At 45.5% G+C, this 21,086-nt stretch overlaps 1 long non-coding RNA gene across 1 annotated transcript; it reads left to right on the forward strand.

Moving 5' to 3' along the window:
* The first annotated feature begins 8,350 nt into the window (after positions 1-8,350).
* On the forward strand, positions 8,351-15,553 carry LOC143744176 (uncharacterized). The gene is made up of 4 exons (XR_013205786.1): positions 8,351-8,388; positions 8,749-8,894; positions 14,775-14,846; positions 15,370-15,553. It is a non-coding gene; the product is annotated as an uncharacterized LOC143744176 (long non-coding RNA).
* Positions 15,554-21,086: the final 5,533 nt, after the last annotated feature.

A 21,086-nucleotide genomic window follows, 5' to 3' on the forward strand; every position in this document is an offset into this window, starting at 1 on the left:
CATGAGCCTCACGGAGCTTCAAACGACCTGAGATCGAATCTCATTGTAGCCTACAGAATATAACCGATGTTGGCCGACAACGTTTATGTTTTACCGTTCTTGATGCTTAAATAGGTAGGCCTAACTGTTTATTACCGAGTTTATTAACAGTTTATTTATTTAAAGTCAAGCGTTTTGTTTAATTATCAATGGCACATTATAACATAAATTTGCTACATTCCTGTAGAGCCGCTGCACAGACAACAAAACTGATAAAGGAAAATTGTCAGCCGATCGCGTCAGAAAATGAAAATGAAGAAACTCGTTTTTAGTCTGCTAAATTATTGTTTTGTGTATCATTCACGAAATTGAGATGACAGTGATGCCCGGCTATTGCAACGGAAGAAATTTTGCAAAAACAGATCCATACATTGAACAAATCATAAAATAACTTGGCTACTCAACATAACAGACTAACTAAATAGTATTGCTTTCAATATAAAAACAAATGAAAATGTAAAGAACACTAAAATTACTTAAGTTTGAAACCCCATTGAACATTTCAAGGTTTAAATAAAGTGTCGGGACAGTTTTTTTTTTTTTTTTAATTTAAAACAGCTGCATCCAGTTTAGAGTTTATTTCCTTTGCGATGCAAAATAAAAAAAAACACATAATTTTATTCTTGCGACATTTTAAATTTGTATTGCTGAAGAAATTGCAGCTAAATTAAACAAATAAAACAGTACAAAACGAAAATAGTCCAAAGCAACATAAATTAAGAACATGCGTTTTTCTTTGCCTCTCTCTCGCGCTGGATCTCTTTTTAGCAAGTTTATTTAGTCTCCCTCGCTGCGCGCGGCGGGTCTCTCTCGAAATTAAACAATTCAGGGTAAAACCACATCATACAGCTGATAATACTGTATATGTCGCTGCGTGTGTCATTCATACAAATCACGAAGAAAAAAAACTGTAACAAATTATTTAGCCTTTGTTGCTTCAAAGACACAGCATGCCTTGAATTCACCTTACAATAAAACGTGGTTGATCCTGAAATAATACACAAGGGGGGCTAATCAACAGAAAAGGGAACAGGTGTGAACTAATTAGACACCATGGAAACTAACTAGTGGCATGAAAATGAGATCAAAGAAAACAGGAACTATAACTAAGGGCAAGTTTACACATACAACGATATGCTTAAAGCGGATACGTTTTTCCTTTGAGTTTTCTGTTCACAGAAGACACCATTTTCAAACCAATTCCCATTCACACGGATCTGCGAAAACGACTAAAAACGCTGTATTCTGCAGCCGGGTCATTAGATGACGATGAAACACTATAGACTGAACACGTAACCCACATGGAAAGAAACTATATGAGGATATATGCGCATATATGAAACCTATATTTAGTTTACAAGCACATATATGCTGCATATATACAGCATATATGCTAATATATATGCTGCATATCTGCGTATATATGGCACATATAGGCAAAACGTCTCGGTTACGTATGTAACCCTAGTTCCCTGATAGGGAACGAGACGCTGCGTCAAACGCTGCGGGAACGCCCCTGCGTTGTGCGTCATGAAGCACGTATGGAATCAGCCCAATGGAGAGATGAAACGTCATAGGCGGGTGACGTCATCGACCAGGAAACTATAAAGCACCCCAAAAACACAAGCGCATTAGCTTCTGATAGGCTTGAAGGAAGCGCTAACGGGAGTGCCGGGAGTATGGCGGAGCGACGCAGCGTCTCGTTCCCTATCAGGGAACTAGGGTTACATACGTAACCGAGACGTTCCCTTTCAAGGGAACTTCGAGCTGCGTCAAACGCTGCGGGAACGCGAATACCCACGTCGCCATAGGACCAAATGACCGTCATGTGAGACTAGCGCACAGAGGACGAGAGCACCTGTGCCCCAGGGGTAGAGCTTAAGTCTAGGTCATAGAACTTAATAAAAGTATGCGGTGAAGACCATCCAGCCGCATCACAAACATCACTCAGGGAAACCCCCGACAAAAGAGCTTTAGAAGCAGCCATACTCCTGGTAGAGTGAGCTCGGACAACCAAAGGTGAAGGCTGGCCAGCCGACTCATAAGCAAGTGAGATAGCCTCAACCACCCACTTGCTCATTCTCTGTTTAGACGCCGGACACCCTTTCCTGGGTGGCCCGAAACATACAAAAAGTTGTTCTGATTTCCTCCACAGGGCAGCTCTGTGGACATAAGCGTCTAATGCCCTAACAGGGCAGAGTGAATTAAGTTTCTCCTGGTCCGATGACATAAATGGAGGAGGACAGAAAGCCTGCAGAACCGTAGGTCTAACAATATTAGTAGGAACCTTAGGAACGTAACCTGGTCTAGGATGCAGAAAAGCTTTAACCATGCCAGGTGCAAATTCCAGGCACGAGGGTGAAACCGACAGAGCCTGCAAATCTCCGATTCTTTTTAGTGAAGAGATAGCAAGCAAAAAGATAGTCTTAAAAGTGAGAAACTTCTCGGGAACTTCTTCGATAGGTTCAAAAGGAGCTAGGGAAAGACCTTCTAATACAATGGCCAGATCCCAAGTCGGCACCCTCGTACGAACTGCTGGCCTCAGCCTCAAAGTGCCACGGAGGAAACGAGTTATAAGCGGGTGTCTCCCAAGAGAAACTCCACTGAAAGGGACGTGGTAAGCAGCTAGTGCCGCCACATACACCTTTAGTGTGGAGGGGGATAACCCTGTGGAGAAGCGCTCCTGCAGGAATTCCAGCACTGCACCCACTGGGCAGTTAACTGGGTCCTGCAGGTGTTCTCCACACCAAGAAGTGAAAAGTTTCCACTTCAAGGCATAAAGCTTCCTCGTGGATGGAGCTCTGGAGTTAAGAATGGTCTCAACAACCTCGGTTGAGAGACCGGAGTCTATGAGCTGGGCCCCCTCAGAGGCCAAGCCCACAGTTTCCACAATTCTGGGCGGGGGTGAAGTATCGTGCCCCCCGCCTGGGAGAGTAGATCCCTCCTGACCGGGAGCTCCAAAGGAGAACCGTCCAGGAGAGAAATCAGGTCCGCAAACCATACTCGGGCCGGCCAGAACGGGGCTACTAGTAGTAGACTGACCCCGTCCCGGCGGACCCTCTCCAGAACTCCTGGTAACAGAGCAATCGGGGGAAAGGCGTACAGACGTGACCTCGGCCACGGCTGCACCATAGCATCCAACCCCAGGGGGGCTGGAAGAGTGATGGAGAACCACCGATGACAATGAGTGGTCTCCTTGGAAGCGAATAGGTCCACCTCGGCGCGACCGAAACTCAACCAAAGGAGCTCCACCACCTCGGGGTGGAGTCTCCATTCCCCTGGCCTCGGCCCCTGCCTCGACAGGGAGTCTGCTACCACATTCAAATACCCAGGGAGATACATTGCTCTCAGAGATAGTAGCTTCCCTTGGGACCACAGGAGGATCTGACGGGCCAACTTGTAAAGCCGGCGAGACCGCAGGCCCCCCTGATGATTTATATAAGAGACCACCGACGTGTTGTCTGATTGAACTAACACATGATGGCCTCTCAGGTCTGTTAGGAAGTGTTTCAGAGCCTGAAACACAGCCAACATCTCTAGACAATTTATGTGCCACGAAAGATGATGATCCTGCCACAGACCTTGGGCTGGGCGACCACTCATGACCGCCCCCCACCCTGTGAGGGAAGCATCCGTCGTTAGCGTTATGCGACGACAAAGAGCCCCCAGCACAGGACCTTTGGATAGGAACCAAGTTTCTCTCCACATGACCAGAGCACGAAGGCAGCGCCGCGTGACTTTGAACGTGCGGAGCGGATTTCCCCTCGGGGAGAATCCCTTGGTCCTGAGCCACCACTGTAGCGGTCTCATGTACAACAGGCCGCAAGGTATAACGTTGGATGCTGCTGCCATCAGACCCAACAGTCTCTGAAACTGCTTGACAGTGAGTAGCTGGCCTAGCTTCACTTGTTTCACAGCTGAGAGAATCGAAGCGATGCGGGTCGGAGAGAGTCGCGCCCGCATCGATACCGAATCCCAAACGACACCCAGAAAAGTGGTCTTCTGGGAAGGAGATAATACACTTTTCTTTGCGTTCAGCCTCAACCCCAACTTTCTGATATGAGCGAGGACGACATCTCGATGCCGAACCGCCATCTGCTCGGTCTGAGCTAAAATCAACCAATCGTCGATGTAATTGAGAATACGAATGCCCTGAAGCCTCAGAGGCACTAGTGCTGCATCCATGCATTTCGTGAAAGTGCGGGGAGATAAAGCTAGGCCAAACGGAAGAACCCTGTACTGGTACGCCTCGCCCCCGAAGGCGAACCTCAGGAACTTCCTGTGTTGTGGAAGGATGGACACATGGAAGTATGCGTCCTTCAGATCTATCGTGACAAACCAGTCCTCGGACCTGATTTGAGACACGATCTGCTTGATAGTGAGCATCTTGAATTTTAGCTTCCCTACCGAGCGATTCAATATGCGCAGGTCTAAAATTGGACGCAACCCCCCATCCTTCTTTGGAACGATGAAATATCGGCTGTAATAACCTGACTCCAAACTGGGAGGAGGAACCCGTTCTATAGCCTCTTTTTGAAGGAGCGTTTTCACCTCTTGTTCCAATACCAGAGCCTGCTCGGGGCCCACCACTGTGTGCAGAACCCCTCTGAATTTTGGTGGACGACACCTGAACTGGATAGCATAACCCTTTTCTACTGTCTGCAGGACCCAATGAGATATTTTTGGAAGGCTTTTCCACTCTGCCAGAAATTCTACTAAGGGTACCAGCCTCTCGAGACTGGCCTCTGGTGTAACTTGAGCAGCAGACGCAGCGCCCTGTAACGGCGCACCGGCAGGGAACAACTGGTCTGACCGCTCTGAGACCCTCCTCAGAGGGAGCGAGCGTCCCTCGGGAAAGCGCTCGCTGGGATCGTCTGTGCCCCGGCATAAAGGCGGGGTTGGCAGAACGAGCCCCTGAGGGCACCGAGGAGGAATGGGCACCGTAAAAAGAGGTGAACACCTTTCCGCCTCGGTGGGGACCACCCTCAGCATCCTGAACGGCTTGGCGTCAGGACTTCTTCTTAGCCGAAGCCTTCTTAGCCAATATAACTGTCCTCAGATCAGTTCTACTGGGAGAAGGCTTCGGCTGAGAGTGTCGCGGCTGAGCCCACTGTCCAGCAGGGGGAGCACGAGACGCGACACTCTGCCTCTGCTGCGCTCTATGTGATGAGCTCGAAGACGGCCGGGGCTGCTCCCGCCCAGCAGCCCCAGGGACATGAACTTTAAGGGGAAGAAACTTTTTAAAAGCTGCAGTTTGTTTCTTTTCTTCTTGGAATTTATCGATAACTGAATTCACAGCATCACCAAACAACCCCATGGGAGAAAGAGGAGCATCTAAAAGAAAAGCTTTTTCTCTCTCTTTAATATTAGTCTGATTTAACCACAAATGTCTTTCTGCGGCCACCAGAGCTGCCATAGAACGACCCATTAATTTGGCCGATTCTCTGGTGGCACGCAGGGATAAATCAGCAGCCTGACGCAGTTCGCGAACTACGTCAGTACTGACCTCCTCACTCTCACTCATGTCCCTTAGCAGATCAGCCTGGTATGCCTGCAAGATTGACATAGTATGCAGACATGACGCAGCCTGACCTGCTGCCGAATATGCTTTACCCACCAAAGCCGAAGTGTTTCTTAAAGGCTTGGTGGGTAATGCCGGTGCCTTAAAAGATGATGCTGCTTCGGGGGAGAGATGGCTCGCAAGCGTCTCTTCCACACGAGGCAACGCACCATAACCATGAGCCTTGGCTCCCATAATATTAGCGTATGTTGAAGTCTGGGGACTAAACACTCTATATGACACCGGTTTTCTCCATGATTTCGACACCTCGGTGTGGAGATCATGGAAAAACGGCAGGCACCGGCGTGGAGGCTGCACACGTGACGGCAAAAATCTCTCATCCAACTTTGATTTAGAAACAGACTCCTGTCTAGTCACTGGCCATTCAATATTAAGTTTTTCAACAGCTCTTGTTAACACCTCCATAAGCTCATCACTCTCAGGAGTGTGGGGTGGCGAATCCTCCACATCTCCCTCAACACTAACAACATCAAGTTCCTCAGAACTGGATAGCATTGGTGCCTCAGCCCGAGCGGAAGAAACCGCAGCGCGTGCTTCCGAACCCGGGACTGAGGCACTGGATCTCACAGGTGAAGGGAGAGATAAGGCAGAGCCCGTCTCAAACCCCGCTGTGAGATCCATCTGCGATCCCCACGATAAGCGCCGCCGCTCTGCCTCGGCAGAAGCGGGACCCGAACCGCGGGGAGCGCGCACCGAACCGCTCTCCTCAAAGAGCGACCGGCGGGAGCGGAGCGTCCTTAACGGCAAACGCTCGCAATGCTCACAGTCTGCTCCCTCGAGAGCAAACTGGGCATGCTGAACTCCCAAACAAACAACACAAAGATCATGTGTATCCCCGCTCGTTAAATAACGCGAGCAGGGAGGAACACACTTTCTAAACTGCTGTTCGTCCGCCATAATCTCTCAATATATATATATATAGGGATAAATTGTTTGTGTGGTGCAGGGTATGTAAGACAGACAATATCACACAGGGACAGATTCACATGTAGCGCGACTGAAAGCACAGAAGCTAATGCGCTTGTGTTTTTGGGGTGCTTTATAGTTTCCTGGTCGATGACGTCACCCGCCTATGACGTTTCATCTCTCCATTGGGCTGATTCCATACGTGCTTCATGACGCACAACGCAGGGGCGTTCCCGCAGCGTTTGACGCAGCTCGAAGTTCCCTTGAAAGGGAACTGAGGTGCATATATGTGCATATACAGGCCAGGCAATATAGGTCTCCTGTATTGCTTCTTTATATCCACATATAAGCCCTATATGTGCATACATGTCTCCTAGCTCATGGCAGGATCTGGTCATTGTGTAGCTCATACCTCACTTTGGCAACTGTCATACATGATGCCTAGCTCATATTTTCTATTAACAAGGCAATAAGAACTAACTAAAAAAAGAAATTATGCAAGAACTGTTTGTGCAAACGTGAAATTGGTATCACATGTAATTGGCATGTTATGGAATTTAATTGTGGCAATTAAGTGAGAGGAGATGGAAAGCTATGTGAAAGCTACATTTACAAGGTCAATTCTTTGAAGATAGTGGAAAAGAAGGAAATAACAAAATGGTTTGTCGTTTTTTTATTTTGTCAATCAAGCCCTTTTTCCAATTTCAGGTCACTTCCAGATTCACATTACAGCTCACACATCCACACATTCACCGTTACATCCACCAAATGCAATGCAAAATGCAATGTTTTCTGTATTGTCTTAATGCAGTTTCTAGATGAATACGGCTGAAAGGTCATTACAGTCTAAATGTAGCAACAACAAAAAAAACATAGAACATACATCCAAGTAATCATCATCATCATCCCATCTATCTGAGCATTTCACTGTGGTTAATTAATTTAAAGTTCTGTAAAGTTTTTATAAAATCGAAAAGCCCAAAGATCTGTATCTCTGCTCAATTAATTTAATTTATGTTTCCGATGCCATTTATCTTTTCTTTCTTTCAAAATTATTGTTGTTTCAAGTTACATTTACCTGACACTTTTAACCAAAGCGACTTACAATTGCTATATTTCAGAGGTCGCACGCCTCTGGAGCAACTAGGGACTAGTGACTTGCTCAGGGACACATTGGTGTCTCACAGTGGATTCGAACCCGGGTCTCTCACACTAAAGGCGTGTGTCTTATCCACTGCGCCATCACCACCCCTAAAAGTTATACTATAACTTGATATCAAAATCTGTAATTTTGAAAAAAAAATTAAAAAATAAAAAAATAAAAATAAAAAAAATAAATTAAAAAACCCGCCTGACGTTTGACGATTCGCGCCGAAAGATAACGGCTGGGAGTGAAAATGGCGATGGAGCGTTGGAGATCTGCTATGTCTTATCATCAATCCAGGGCCGGCTTTGCCGACAGGCGACACACTGGGGCGCCATCTGCTGGACGGGGCGCAAAATTGCAGAGTTAAAAAAAAAAAGTTAATTAAATGTATGTATCGTATTATGATGCTATAAACACAAAAACCTAAAAATCTCGGGACAGCAGCATTTGTCCAAATTTTAATCCGAACCGTTCGATTTCATCAGAAACGATCTTAAAACAGGGTTTTACTTGTAGAACTTACCCTTTGAGGCTCCAACTAAGCTATAGGGATTTTTATGTTGGGATAGTTAGTTGTAATATGTAATTTACTTGCCCCATATGCATAAAATTATTGAAGTTTTACAATTGTTGAGTACAACATTTGTTGCATATAACAATGCTTTTCTTCTCTTACAAGACTGCAGCAACAGCTGAGACATCAGCGAAAACACAGGTGAGCAACATTATTTAGTAAGGATGGGTATAAACTGTGTGTTTGTAGGAGCCAATTAGTGTTATACGAGACAATCATCCTTTCCTCCTGCACCCCTTCGCTCCTCTCCACCCACTGTCTTCTCCTTCCCTACTCTCCATCCAACATCCTCCTCCCCCCCACCCTGTCCTGCTCCTCCTCCTCTCCTTTAATAAAGTTTAGGGCAATGATTTATTTGTTTCATATCTTTATCATTAATCTGCATTTATACATCATAACCTATTAACTATTGGGAAGCTAAATATAAGAATCAATATGAAACAAAAACCTTTTGTAAAATTCGCAAATAAATTAATATTGTGATGTGAAATTATTTTTCAGATTGAAGTTATAAAGGGCTCTGGTGTGTTTTGCCAGGCACAAGCGTGGAAAGCAGCCCGCCTTGCCACCTCTGCTACTGCCATGGTGTGGAATCTGCTGCTGGGCACCTTTTGATTTGGAGACTTTGCTAAAAAGCAACCTTAATGGTACAAAACAACATGTTCCTAATCTCTTCTGTCCTTGAAAAAAAAACACAAATTATGTTTGTGTGCGGGCATACCATCGCTTTTTTACTTGCCATTTTTGTATTTCCTTGCACCTCAAGTAAAAGTGATGTGTATATAAAAAATCTCTCGTTCTCTTACAAGAGGTTCTCTCGTATTGCGTAAGTTTAGCTTACGCTACGGGAAAGATTCATCTTCTCGAGATACTGAAGCCAAAAAATTATCCTTAATTTTGTATTCCTTGTCAACGCAGTGCAGCAGCTAGCAGACCTAGAGCAGGCCATCTCGCGTGCTCATTGGCTGCCCTGCGGGCAACTGCTGCAGCCTACCAGTGAGCCCGGCGTGACGTCACGCCCAATGAAGGGTGCCCGCGCCTTCATAGCGTCACAGCCCGCCAGATAGGCGTGGCTTAGCATATAACACTAGGGGCTGTAGGCTGACTTCCCTGATTTTCGTCTCTTCAGCGAGCTCTTCACATCGCTGGATCTGAGAGAAGCCACAGCCGCCGTCGAACAGCGGACAGACAGCTTAGGACAGCGCTGAGGAAGCCGGCCGTCTTCGCCACCTTCAGCCATCCGTACGAGCTACGCTATCCGGCGACGTATCCTTTACCTTGCTAAAACCTATTCTAAAACCTATTCTAAAAGAGCAGCGAGTGTCTTTTTTAAGACGCCTCGCACTTCCGGGGGTGCGAGCTCTGTGAAGCGCTTCCGCTGTCGACCCTGCGGGCTCGACTCGAAGCCTTCAACACCCCCCGCCTCTCCTCACCAACGCGCAGCTGCCGCTCACGAGCCTCACTGCCGTCGCATCTGAGAATGAGGCCAAGGGACACGTACGAGCACGCGGCTAGCTCTCTTTACGTTACAAGAGAGCTACCCCGCCCTCGTGTCCCCGTTCGCGCGTCATGCAGAGCCCTCCCGAGCTCTCTGCATGACCCGGACGGGCATCATCTGTGTTACATGTAGGTCCCGTGCCCACTACTCGTGCGCGCGCCCTCGTACAAACACTGTTCCAGTTCTGCTCGACCACCGAGCACGCGGCTAGCTCTCTTTACGTTACAAGAGAGCTACCCCGCCCTCGCGTCATGCAGAGCTCTCTGCATGACCCGGACGGGCTTGCGCGCCGCCGTCGAAATGTCTCGCCCTGTCAGTCCCCTTAGATAAGGCTGCTGCAGCGGTGTATTTGGCAGCCAACGAGCCGGTAATGCAACCCGCTCGCCTGCACACATCCGCCGTTCTCGCGGTGACCCAGAGAAATCTTAAGTGAGTATAATGTCAGATTAAGAATGTAAGTTACGTGCCCGCTCACGAGCGCTCACGCTTACTAACAGACACATCGCCTCCGGAAAGACGTGCGTGTCCCGCTGCGGCCGGACCGCTGTCAAAGTTTAAACAGGCCCCTTCAAACAGGCTACTGCAGTGGCTCAATTAGCAGCCAAAGAGCCGGTTTGTTGACCCTCTCGCCTGCACACAAACGCCGTTTTCACGGCGACCCAGAAAAATCTCAAAAAGAGTATTTAATGTCTTGTCCGGCTCATGCCGTCGGTGTTGTAAGTGTAGTGACAGTGCCCACGCCCCAGTGTTCACCCCTACACATAAGCACTCCGAATCTCGCAGAGCACACTCTCATAAAGCGCAGAAAACCCGCTCGAGTGTTGAATGTAAGAAATGTGCCCACTATCTGCCCGCTCTGTTACACGATCAAGAAAGCAGGTTATGAATGTAAGTGTCATGCCCGCCAGAGTGCGTTCACGCTTGCTAACACAAACCTCCCCCCGGGCTCCGCCCGCGCGTTTAAGTGTTATCACAAAACGCAAGGCATTAATAAAACGCTCCCCATCCATTATGATCGGGGCGTCAAATACACTTGTAAGTCTAGTGCCCGCGCACACGCGCTCACGCTTACAGGAAGCTTTTCCGCCCGGAGCGCTGCTCGCGCGTCAAAAAGTGAAAAAAAAAGAAAAATGAATGTTCCCCATCCCTTATGATTGGGACATCTCACATAAATCAGCCGGTCTCGGCTTTCAGCGAGCAGCCATTGCCCAGAACCGAGAGCGCGCGTGCCGCGCTTTCGGCTCCGGGTCGGTTTCACAAAAGAAAGCAGGTTATGAATGTAAGTCTCGTGCCCGCCAGAATGCGTTCACGCTTGCTAACACTAACCTCCCCCCGGGCTACGCCCGCGCGTTTAAGTGTTATCACAAAACGCAGGGCATTAACAAAACGCTCCCCATCCATTAAGATCGGGGCATCAAATACACTTGTACGTCTCGTGCCCGGCGCACACGCGCTCACGCTTACAGGAAGCTTTTCCGCCCGGAGCGCTGCTCGCGCGTCAAAAAATGACAAAAGAATGTTCCCCATCCCTTATGATTGGGACAACTCACATAAATCAGCCGGTTTCGGCTTTTCAGCGAGCAGCCATTGCCCAGAACCGAGAGCGCGCGCACCGCGCTTTCGGATCCGGTTCAGTTTCACAAGCCCGCAAATGGTGGCGGTCTGAACCCGGAGGCCATTCGCCCCCTAGCGGCTCACATAGCTGCGTGGGAAACTATCCCAGGGATTTCAGAATGGGTGTTGAGCACAATAAAGCAGGGCTATACACTTCAATTCATTCGCCGTCCCCCGCGCTTTCAAGCCTGGACCGCGACGATAGTGAATGCGGAAGTAGCACACCTACTTCACGCAGAAATAGCAAAGCTGCTGTGCAAAGGGGCTATAGAAAAGGTACCGCCTTCTCTGAGCGAGTCAGGCTTTTACAGCCGATATTTTCTCGTACCCAAGAAGGACGGAGCCTTCAGACCTATCCTAGATCTGAGACAATTGAACTAAGTGCTTGCGAAAAAACTTAGCTTGTTCAAAATTCTTATGACCAGGAAAATCCTCGCGCACGTTCGCCCGAGGGACTGGTTTATTTCTCTAGATCTGAAGGATGCCTATTTTCAGATTCAGATAGTACCCCGTAACAGGCAATTTTTGAGATTCGCCTTCGACAGTCAGGTATATCATTACACCGTCCTGCCGTTCGGCCTGTCCCTGGCACCCCGTACATTTACAAAGTGCATGGACGCGGCGCTCGCCCCCCTGAGAAGTCAGGGGCTGCGAATAATGAACTATCTGAACGATTGGCTATTATTGGCACAGTCAGAGACAGAACTGCTATCTCACAGAACAGTGCTTCTCAGTCATCTGGAAAGCTTGGGTCTCACGGTCAACTGGACCAAGAGCTCATTACTGCCCAGCCAGTCAATTTCCTTTTTAGGAATAGCACTGGACTCGGTGACCATGACGGCTCGTTTATCGACACAGCCGTGTTCGCCACCTAGCCGCATCTTTCCAGAAGGGCAGCTTTCTCCCTTTGAAAACATTTCAAAGGATCTTGGGCTGTATGGCATCAACTGCAGCGGTGCTCCAGCTGGGCCTACTGCGCATGCGCCCGCTCCAACGCTGGTCGAATGCTCGGGTGTCCCGCCGAGCCTGGGTGTCTGGCGGACAGAAAATCAGAGTGACTCAGGCCTGCATAGCAGCTCTGCAGCCCTGGTTAGTGGCCGACTGGTACCAGCAGGGAGTAATGATGGGAACCATCTCTTATCGTAAAGTCATCTCGACAGACGCGTCCAACTCGGGTTGGGGCGCGCTGTTCGAGGGCAGACCGGCCTTTGGACAGTGGTCAGACCAGGAGAAGGGTTTTCACATAAACTGTCTGGAAATGATAGCGGTCGAGAACTCGCTGAAGTGCTTCCTCCCGTTCATACAGGACCAGCATGTTCTTGTCCGCTCGGACAACATGTCTGTGGTATCCTATGTAAACCGTCAGGGTGGTGTCAGATCCAGAAATCTCTGCAATCTGACGGAACGCCTCCTTATTTGGTCTCAGATGCACCTGCGCTCGCTGAGGGCGGCGCATGTGCCAGGCCATTTGAACGACGGCCCAGACAAACTGTCCAGGGACAATGTCCCCCCAGGGGAATGGTCCCTGCACCCCCAAACGGTCCAGAAACTGTGGCGCCTATTCGGCAGAGCGGAAGTCGACCTATTTGCGTCAAAAGACAACGCTCAATGCCCGACGGTCTTTTCGAAGGACGAGGACGCGCTGGCCCAGGTTTGGCCCAGCCTCCCGCTATATGCTTTCCCTCCGGTCTCTCTGTTGCCACAGGTGATCAAGAGAATCAGGGAAACGCGCCACTCGGTGCTCCTCATAGTCCCGCGTTGGGAGAATCAGATTTGGTTCCCGGAACTAGCACGGCTGTCACATACAGCTCCGTGGCCGAATCCGGTGAGGGCAGATCTCCTCTCTCAGGCTCGCGGCACGATCTGGCATCCCCATCCAGAGCGCTGGTCTCTGCATGCATGGTTGATCAACGGGTACTCGTTGCCCTGCCAGAAGGAGTGATGAACACGATCACGCAGTCTAGAGCCCCTTCCACGAGAAGGCTCTACGCGTCTAAATGGTCGGTGTTCTCTGGATGGTGCACCGACAGAGGTCTGGACCCGCGGACATGCGGGGTGGCGCATCTGCTCACCTTCCTACAAGAGCGGTTGGATAAGGGAAGGTCCCCATCCACGCTCAATGTATAGGTGGCGGCCGTGGCAGCGTTCGCAGAATCGACGCACGGCCAGTCATTGGGAAGACACGAGTTGGTCATCCGCTTCCTTAGAGGAGCTAGAAGGATGAATCCGCCGCGCCCCCTGTCGGTCCCATGTGGGATCTTTCATTGGTCCTCGAGGCCCTGGAAGCTTTCCATTTGAACCACTAGACTCCGTGGGGTTGAAATATCTATCACTGAAAACCGTCTTTCTGACTGCACTGTCGTCAGTAAAACGTGTAGGGGACCTGCATGTGCTGTCTGTCAGCGAGTCGAAATGTCTGCAATGCCCTCTGGGCATCAGGGCTCATTCCACGAGAGGCGTGGCCTCTTCGTGGGCATGGTCCAGTGGAATTTCTATCCATGACATAGATGTAGCGGCGGGCTGGAGCTCCCCGTCTACCTTTGTCAGGTTTTATAACCTAGAAGTTCCTGCCTTGCAGGCTAAACTGTTGTCAGTCTGAAGGAGAGGTGTATTCCGCCCAGATCTCCTGCTCAGATCACTCTCACATGACTCAGCTCTCCTGGTTGAGCTGCACTAAGTAGGGTATGTGCCATGTGCCTATACAGACCGGCGCGCTGCTCTGTATTCCCTATGTGTGCTTATGTACAAGTGATGGCCCGCGTGGCTGGCCACCTTATTTTTTCCACTTATGGGGTTCCCCTGAAAGCTCGGGGTCTCATGTGGATGCTTGGCGCGCACGGCGTTGACAAAGTGTTCCCGTAGCGTAAGCTAAACTTACGCAATACGAGAGAACCTCTCGTAAGAGAACGATACTCGGTCACTAACGTAACCTCGGTTCTCTCTAGAGAGGGAACGAGTATTGCGTAACCGGCCGTGCTCGCGCCACGAGCGACTTCGCTTCAGTCGACGAAAACCAGGGAAGTCAGCCTACAGCCCCTAGTGTTATACGCTAAGCCACGCCCATTCTGGCGGGCTGTGACGCTATGAAGGCGCGGGCACCCTTCATTGGGCGTGACGTCACGCCGGGCTCACTGGTAGGCTGCAGCAGTTGCCCGCAGGGCAGCCAATGAGCACGCGAGATGGCCTGCTCTAGGTCTGCTAGCTGCTGCACTGCGTTGACAAGGAATACAAAATTAAGGATAATTTTTTGGCTTCAGTATCTCGAGAAGATTAATCTTTCCCGTAGCGTAAGCTAAACTTACGCAATACTCGTTCCCTCTCTAGAGAGAACCGAGGTTACGTTAGTAACCGAGTATCATTTTCACCACCTTCATTTTACCCCCCTTTCATAATAATTTTGAAATATTGCTTTAAGGTGGGAAGCCAACCAGAGGGGATGGGGAGTAGCTGGTCGCCCTTGACCAAATTAAAAAGGCAGCCATTATTGGTGAGTAAATGCATAATGCGTTGAGAAAGGAAAACAAAACTTTTAAGACTTTATAAGTTCACCACTTTAACCATAGCCTACTTGTATCAATGTTTATCAGGCATGTATCTGCTTGGAACCTATAATACTAATTCATTGCTTGCTCACTTCTTGATCCTACCTTTCCTCTTCTATAGCCACATTTCTGAATTTTTCCTATCCATGAATTTTCTCTGCTTTGGATGCACATGATTGACCGTGTGACTGTTAACAATGCAGCAGTCCCCATGACGGACGTGCATGTGAAAGAACGATGCCGCTAAAAAAAAGGGGGGCTGATGTTTCCAATCAGAATTTCTTTCAGATTTAGCAGAATCCAAACAAAATGTTCCAATTGACGTGTTTACATGACGCATTTTTTATTATGATCAGCCCTTTATCCAAAATATGTGTCCAATCGCAGCTGTACTTTAAGCACTTTGGGTTCCTGATGAAGGACTATATTATTATTATTATACTGTCTTATTATTCTTGTCTTCTCTAGATGCTACATTGAAGAAGTGGCTGGCAGCCAGCCGAGGACAGATAGGCACATCGATCAATTCGAAGCTCACAGAGCTGAGAAGATCAACAAGATAAATTGTTTTTTTTTTTCTGTTCAGTTTTTTGTCTTATTTTTGTTCTTGTAATATTTGATTGTTCTTAAGTAAATAAATAATTAAAATTTCTACATCTTGGGCTGGGTCATAATACGAAAACGTGCCATTTTGTGTCCCTCAGGAAAAAAAAGCTCTGTAAGTCTTAATAAACCATAAAACAAATAAAATATTTTATAATTTAGTTTCCATAATATGTCTCATAATATAAGAATACATTAATTTCTGTTTCTTTTGTTTTTAAAGGATTTTAATCACATTTTTGAGCAAAGTATCTTGCAGAAATCTTGAAAATGGCCTGTCCCTCAGTATGATTTTTCTACTTCTACTTGCTATTGAGGCCAAAAAAGTCAAACTATCATAAAAAAACATATACTTGTATAAAGCCTTAAGTGTCAGTTCATTAGTCATGAATGGATTTTATTCTTAACGTGTCAAATTTTGAAAAAAAGCACAATTTAGTCGGGTCCCTAGGTTCTCGTCAACCCGGTTACTTTTTATGAAAACACCTCTTTAAAGATAATGGACTTTTCCAAAAGTTGCATCGGTTCCAGGAAGTGACATCATCTGCCTTTCATAAAGTTGATGGTAGAAGACAAGTAAGTGTTCTCTTCTTTTAATTAATTTTCTTTGAGTTTATGTAATGTATTAAAGACGGGGACACGCCCATTGTGTCATCCCTGTTACCAGAAAAGCATACGTTAAAAAGTTATGTGTACATATTTAAAAATTTACATATATAACATTTAAGCCTCTCATTAAGGCACATAATATGGTGTCATTACCTATACCTCATGGCTAGTAATGGCCGCCAATAACATTTTTCGTCAACCCTGTTACCATTCCAAGGTAACAGGGTTGACAAAGGTGGGGGGGGGGTCATCTTTCACAGTATATCAGATTTGTTCTATATATGTATGTAAACCCTTTTCAAAAAGTAATTAATATGTCGGTAACAGGGTTGACCAAACACACACATTTACGTTGGTTATATGAAAAATTTTTACAAAAAATTGGATAGCCTGAGATGACACGGCACATTTTCCTGAGAGGTAAGGATCTACTTCATCGAAAAAGGGGCTTAAAGATTTTCAAAACAGTAATTTGAAAATCAAACATTAAAAGTGGGAAATGGCATGTTTTCGTATAATGACCCGGCTATTATTTATGTTGCCTAGTAGCTATGGATTTTAATAATTATACTAATATATAGGTAGCATATAGCTGCATATATACGTGCATATATGCACCTATATAGGTACATATATGCATATATATATATATATATATATATATATATATATATATATATATATATATATATATATATATATATATGCACCTATATAGGTACATATATGCACCTATATAAGTACATATATGCACGTATATATGTGTACAAATCCTATATCAAAACCTATATTAAAACATATATGTTTATAGGTTCTTTCCATGTGGGAATACGCATGTGCATGATGTCATCGTCTTCACAGATTCAGTTTTTGTTGTTTACAAGGAGACCGTTTTCAAAAACTTGCACTTTGAAACCAGTTTTCAAACGTTAGCATTTTCAGCTACCCAATACGCCGTTGTCATGTAAATGAATGGCTAAAACGCATAACAATGTTTTTAATTGAAAATGGTGTTGTGTAAACAGCCCCTAAATCAAACCAAAACACAATGGGGCAGTGTCCCGGACAGGGTTTAAATTAAGCCAGGGGTAGTCCTTAATCTAGAATAGTTTCTGAAACACAGATTAAGTACAGATTACTAATGTATGTGGCCTGTTGCATTTCTTGTATGTGGCCTGTTGCATTTCTGTAAAGCACTTTGAATTGTCATAGTGTATGAAATGTGCAATATAAATTAACTTGCCTTGCCTTGCCTTGCCTACATCTATATGTGGTTTGAAATCCGATGTAAATCGCATTTCTGGAAATCCGTTTCAGTCTGACCCCTCTGACCGGATTTCGCGTGGATTATGTGACATTCTCATGCCACGTAACATGTAAACGTCAGACGTTGTATTAGGAAACATGCTTAAAGTCTCTGCCAAAACAATGCTGTTTTGGTGCAAAGTACCTGACGAGCAGAAAATGACAATATAACAGAGACATATGCCGGCAGAGACAACAGCACGGAATAAAGCCACTTATACCAGCCTCACACGGTTCTGCCTCAGAAAACACAGTAGTCCAGCATGGCGGCTACACATTTCCATGCTGTAAATTTAAAATAAGACAACATCTCTATTGTAAACCCCTCCATGTTGTGGTTGTTGTTGTTTTTTTGCGTAGGCCTACCAATGCAATATCATTGCCATAGAAACCAATGCAGATATTCCGTAAAACAAAAAAGCTGCATGGACAGACAAATGGGATCTGAACAGTTGTGACACACAGTGTGGACATCAATAATTTTAGATCAGATTCCAAATAATCGGATTAGGACTGACAGAGTAAACACAGCCTTACACTACATGGCTAACCTGCTCTGGAGCAGGATTTATTCTGGGTTAGAGATAGCAGACCAAAACTGGACCAATAGTGATGTAATGTATCTGATGCATTAAAGCCACTCCCCCTGTGTCTCTCACTCCAAATTAAAGCAGTTTAGAGTAAAAAAAAAAAATTACAGACAACATTTCTTATCTTTGGCTACTAATTATTTATTGTATTTATTTTATATTAATTATATTATATTTATATTATATCAATTAATATCAAACGTTGCTTTTAAAATAATATAAATATATTAAATGCAAGCTTTCAAATATATGCCTTAAACAGATTAAATGTATTCTTCTGAGCTCTTTGTGAAACTATATAAATGTATGATAAAATATTTTAGAGTTAGTCGCAAACTCTAGATTAAACCTGTGTTGACAGAGAACATTTATACCAAGTGCTGTGAGCCTGCTGAACCTGATCTAAACCAGGTTGGATGTATATGGATTTGTCAACTCTAATACTACTCTAAAACTCAAGAGTTTGTTCAACTAGCTTCATGCAACAGGCTTCTGGAAAATGGGGTCCTGAACTAGAATAAACAAGATTAATTTAAAACCAACTGTGATAATCTGAATTAGCATGACAGAAGTTGCCTATAAAACATGCAATAAACCAATAAATGCTTAAAATGGCATGGAACTGAGAAGCAAATCCAAGGAAAACAATGGCAGCAGAAAAATGCATCAATCCAAAAAAAAAAAAAAAATACTAAACAAAATTATTTTAAATCAGGCAAAATAAACTACACATATCAACTGTGGAATTAAAGGAATGCCTGAAAATCTGTCTGTAATGAATACTATACAGATGAATCATTGATGAATCATTCATCACAATGAGTAAAACATAGAGCTTCACAAAGTCAAGAAAAAAGCACAAAATAGAAAGTGAAAAAAATCTAAGCAAATAGTGTGAACATTTACATTTCAACCATCAGGGCAATAATTAAGAGGGAGAATAGTTTAAGTGGCACAAAGACTCTCCAATGATTACATGCAGCTTGAGAACTGCAGAAAATGAAAGCTTGTCTAGCGTAAAGTTCTGCCAGGAAGACTCAATGTTATGTCAGTCATTAATTTCTGGTCGATTCAATCACAATCTAATACTTGGAGTATAAAAGATCATTTCACCTCCATCCTCCCTACCACCATCAGGATGACCCTGTCCTTACTTCCCCGGGGATCGGCTGCCCGAGTCCCTTACCCTCCAAATGTGAACCATGGACGAGGCCTGCGCCAAAGAACTTTACCAGCCAATATTGTTGTTGCCTTTTGAGGGAACTCGAACTGCGTCGACTACGACACTTTGGGGAACACCCTTACGGCCGTTTCACACCGCAAGCATGAGCGGCGCGTGAGGAGCACGTCAGCGCAACTACATCGTCACTGAAGCTGCAGACGCGCGCGAGTATTCACACTGGAAGCGTTTGTACAGCGTCACAACAGCGGCTCCCAGGCTACATATAAGGCTACATATAAGCAAGCATTTCTTTACAAGGACTTTTGAAAATTTTGTTTTTAGAAGTTGGTGGTCATAAACACATTTGAAGTTTGTTCAAAGCCCAAACTGAATAATTAAAAACAAGTTTGATGGGTACATTTTCTATTAAATGTTCTTTTCTTTATGTTAGTCTTAATTTCCTTTTCTGACATACTGCAATTCTTGTTAAAACACACTAGACATGCAAATTCTATGCGTTTTGGGCACTTTATGTGTGAAATCATATTAATTGTGTGCATCAAAAGTCTGCTTTCACTTTAACGGCCGTTTCACACCGCAAGCGTCAGCGGCGCGTGAGCAGCGCGTATTTTTTTCGGCGTGCATGTTAATCAATGAGTGCGTTCACACCGCGAGCAGGAACAGCGCCTGAGCGTCAAGCAGGAGCGTCGCGTGAGCAGCAGTGAAGCGGGGGTTTCGGCTTCGAGTCTATTTTTGCTGCGCTGCTCACGCTCAATTAAAGTGAAAGCACACTTTTGATGGACACAATTAATATGATTTCACACAAAAAGTGCCCAAAACGCATAGAATTTGCATGTCTAGTGTGTTTTAACAAGAATTGCAGTATGTCAGAAAAGGAAATGAAGACTAACATAAAGAAAATAAAATTTTATAGAAAATGTACCCATCAAACTTGTTTTTAATTATTCAGTTTGGGCTAAGGGTGTGCCATATCATACCGTCCACGATAATACCGGTATACATTTTTACATGATAAAAAAGTGTCATATGACGCATGACGTTTGGCGCATTTACGTTCCCTAGCACGCACAACAACAATACCTGTCTGAGTGCGAGAGCAGCCTGTCAGCCTCCGATGACGATTTAGCAATTTCACAAACAGCTTGAGTGTTCAGCGGGGCTGCCGACGCGCGTCTTCTCTCGCGCGCGTTTAGGAGTCGGGACGTGACTGAATGGTCTCTTGCACAATCGGGCCATCAGTGCATCGTAACTAAAGTTTATAATCAAGTCTTCTTAATTCTTATCAGTTTAAACATTCAAGCGGTTTTAAACTATCCAGTAAGCTACTCGCGCACTCTCTGAGAGAGTTGCACTGCGTGCATACATAGAGTAGCCTACAGCTCGCGAGAAACTAAAGTTATTTTTCGCGGATTATATCGCTTTAATGGGGGGAAAAACGCAAAATTGTGTAAAACTTCCGGTCTTGGTAAGTATACTCATAAACACAGTCGGTTATGTATAAAACGCATGTGACAGTGTGAGAGACAGTATAATGAAAACAGCAATGGATCCGTGCACTAGCTGTAAAAGTGACAGCAGCCATAGGCTATGCGTCTGTCATTAATGTTGTCGTCAAAACAACAAAAGATAGCTTTAATTGTAATGAATGAGAATTATTAGCCTATGTATTTAATTAAATCAGGAAACAGAACTAAAAGACTGTGTTATTTTACATTTGATTACTTTATTATGTTTCTGTAGTATTTCTGAATACTGGTGTTAGACCTACACACATTTAACATTTAATTCAAAGATTGAAATCAAGCTTCCTGTGTTGTGTAAACTCTTAACAACAAAATTACCACATTGTAAAAACGCAATGAGTGAGCAAACATTTAGGCGAGATAAACATAATA

This window comes from Siphateles boraxobius, unplaced genomic scaffold (genome assembly GCF_051911475.1).
Source record: "Siphateles boraxobius isolate OS27281-9 unplaced genomic scaffold, OSU_SipBor_1 2, whole genome shotgun sequence".
NCBI classification, from domain to species: Eukaryota; Metazoa; Chordata; class Actinopteri; order Cypriniformes; family Leuciscidae; genus Siphateles; species Siphateles boraxobius.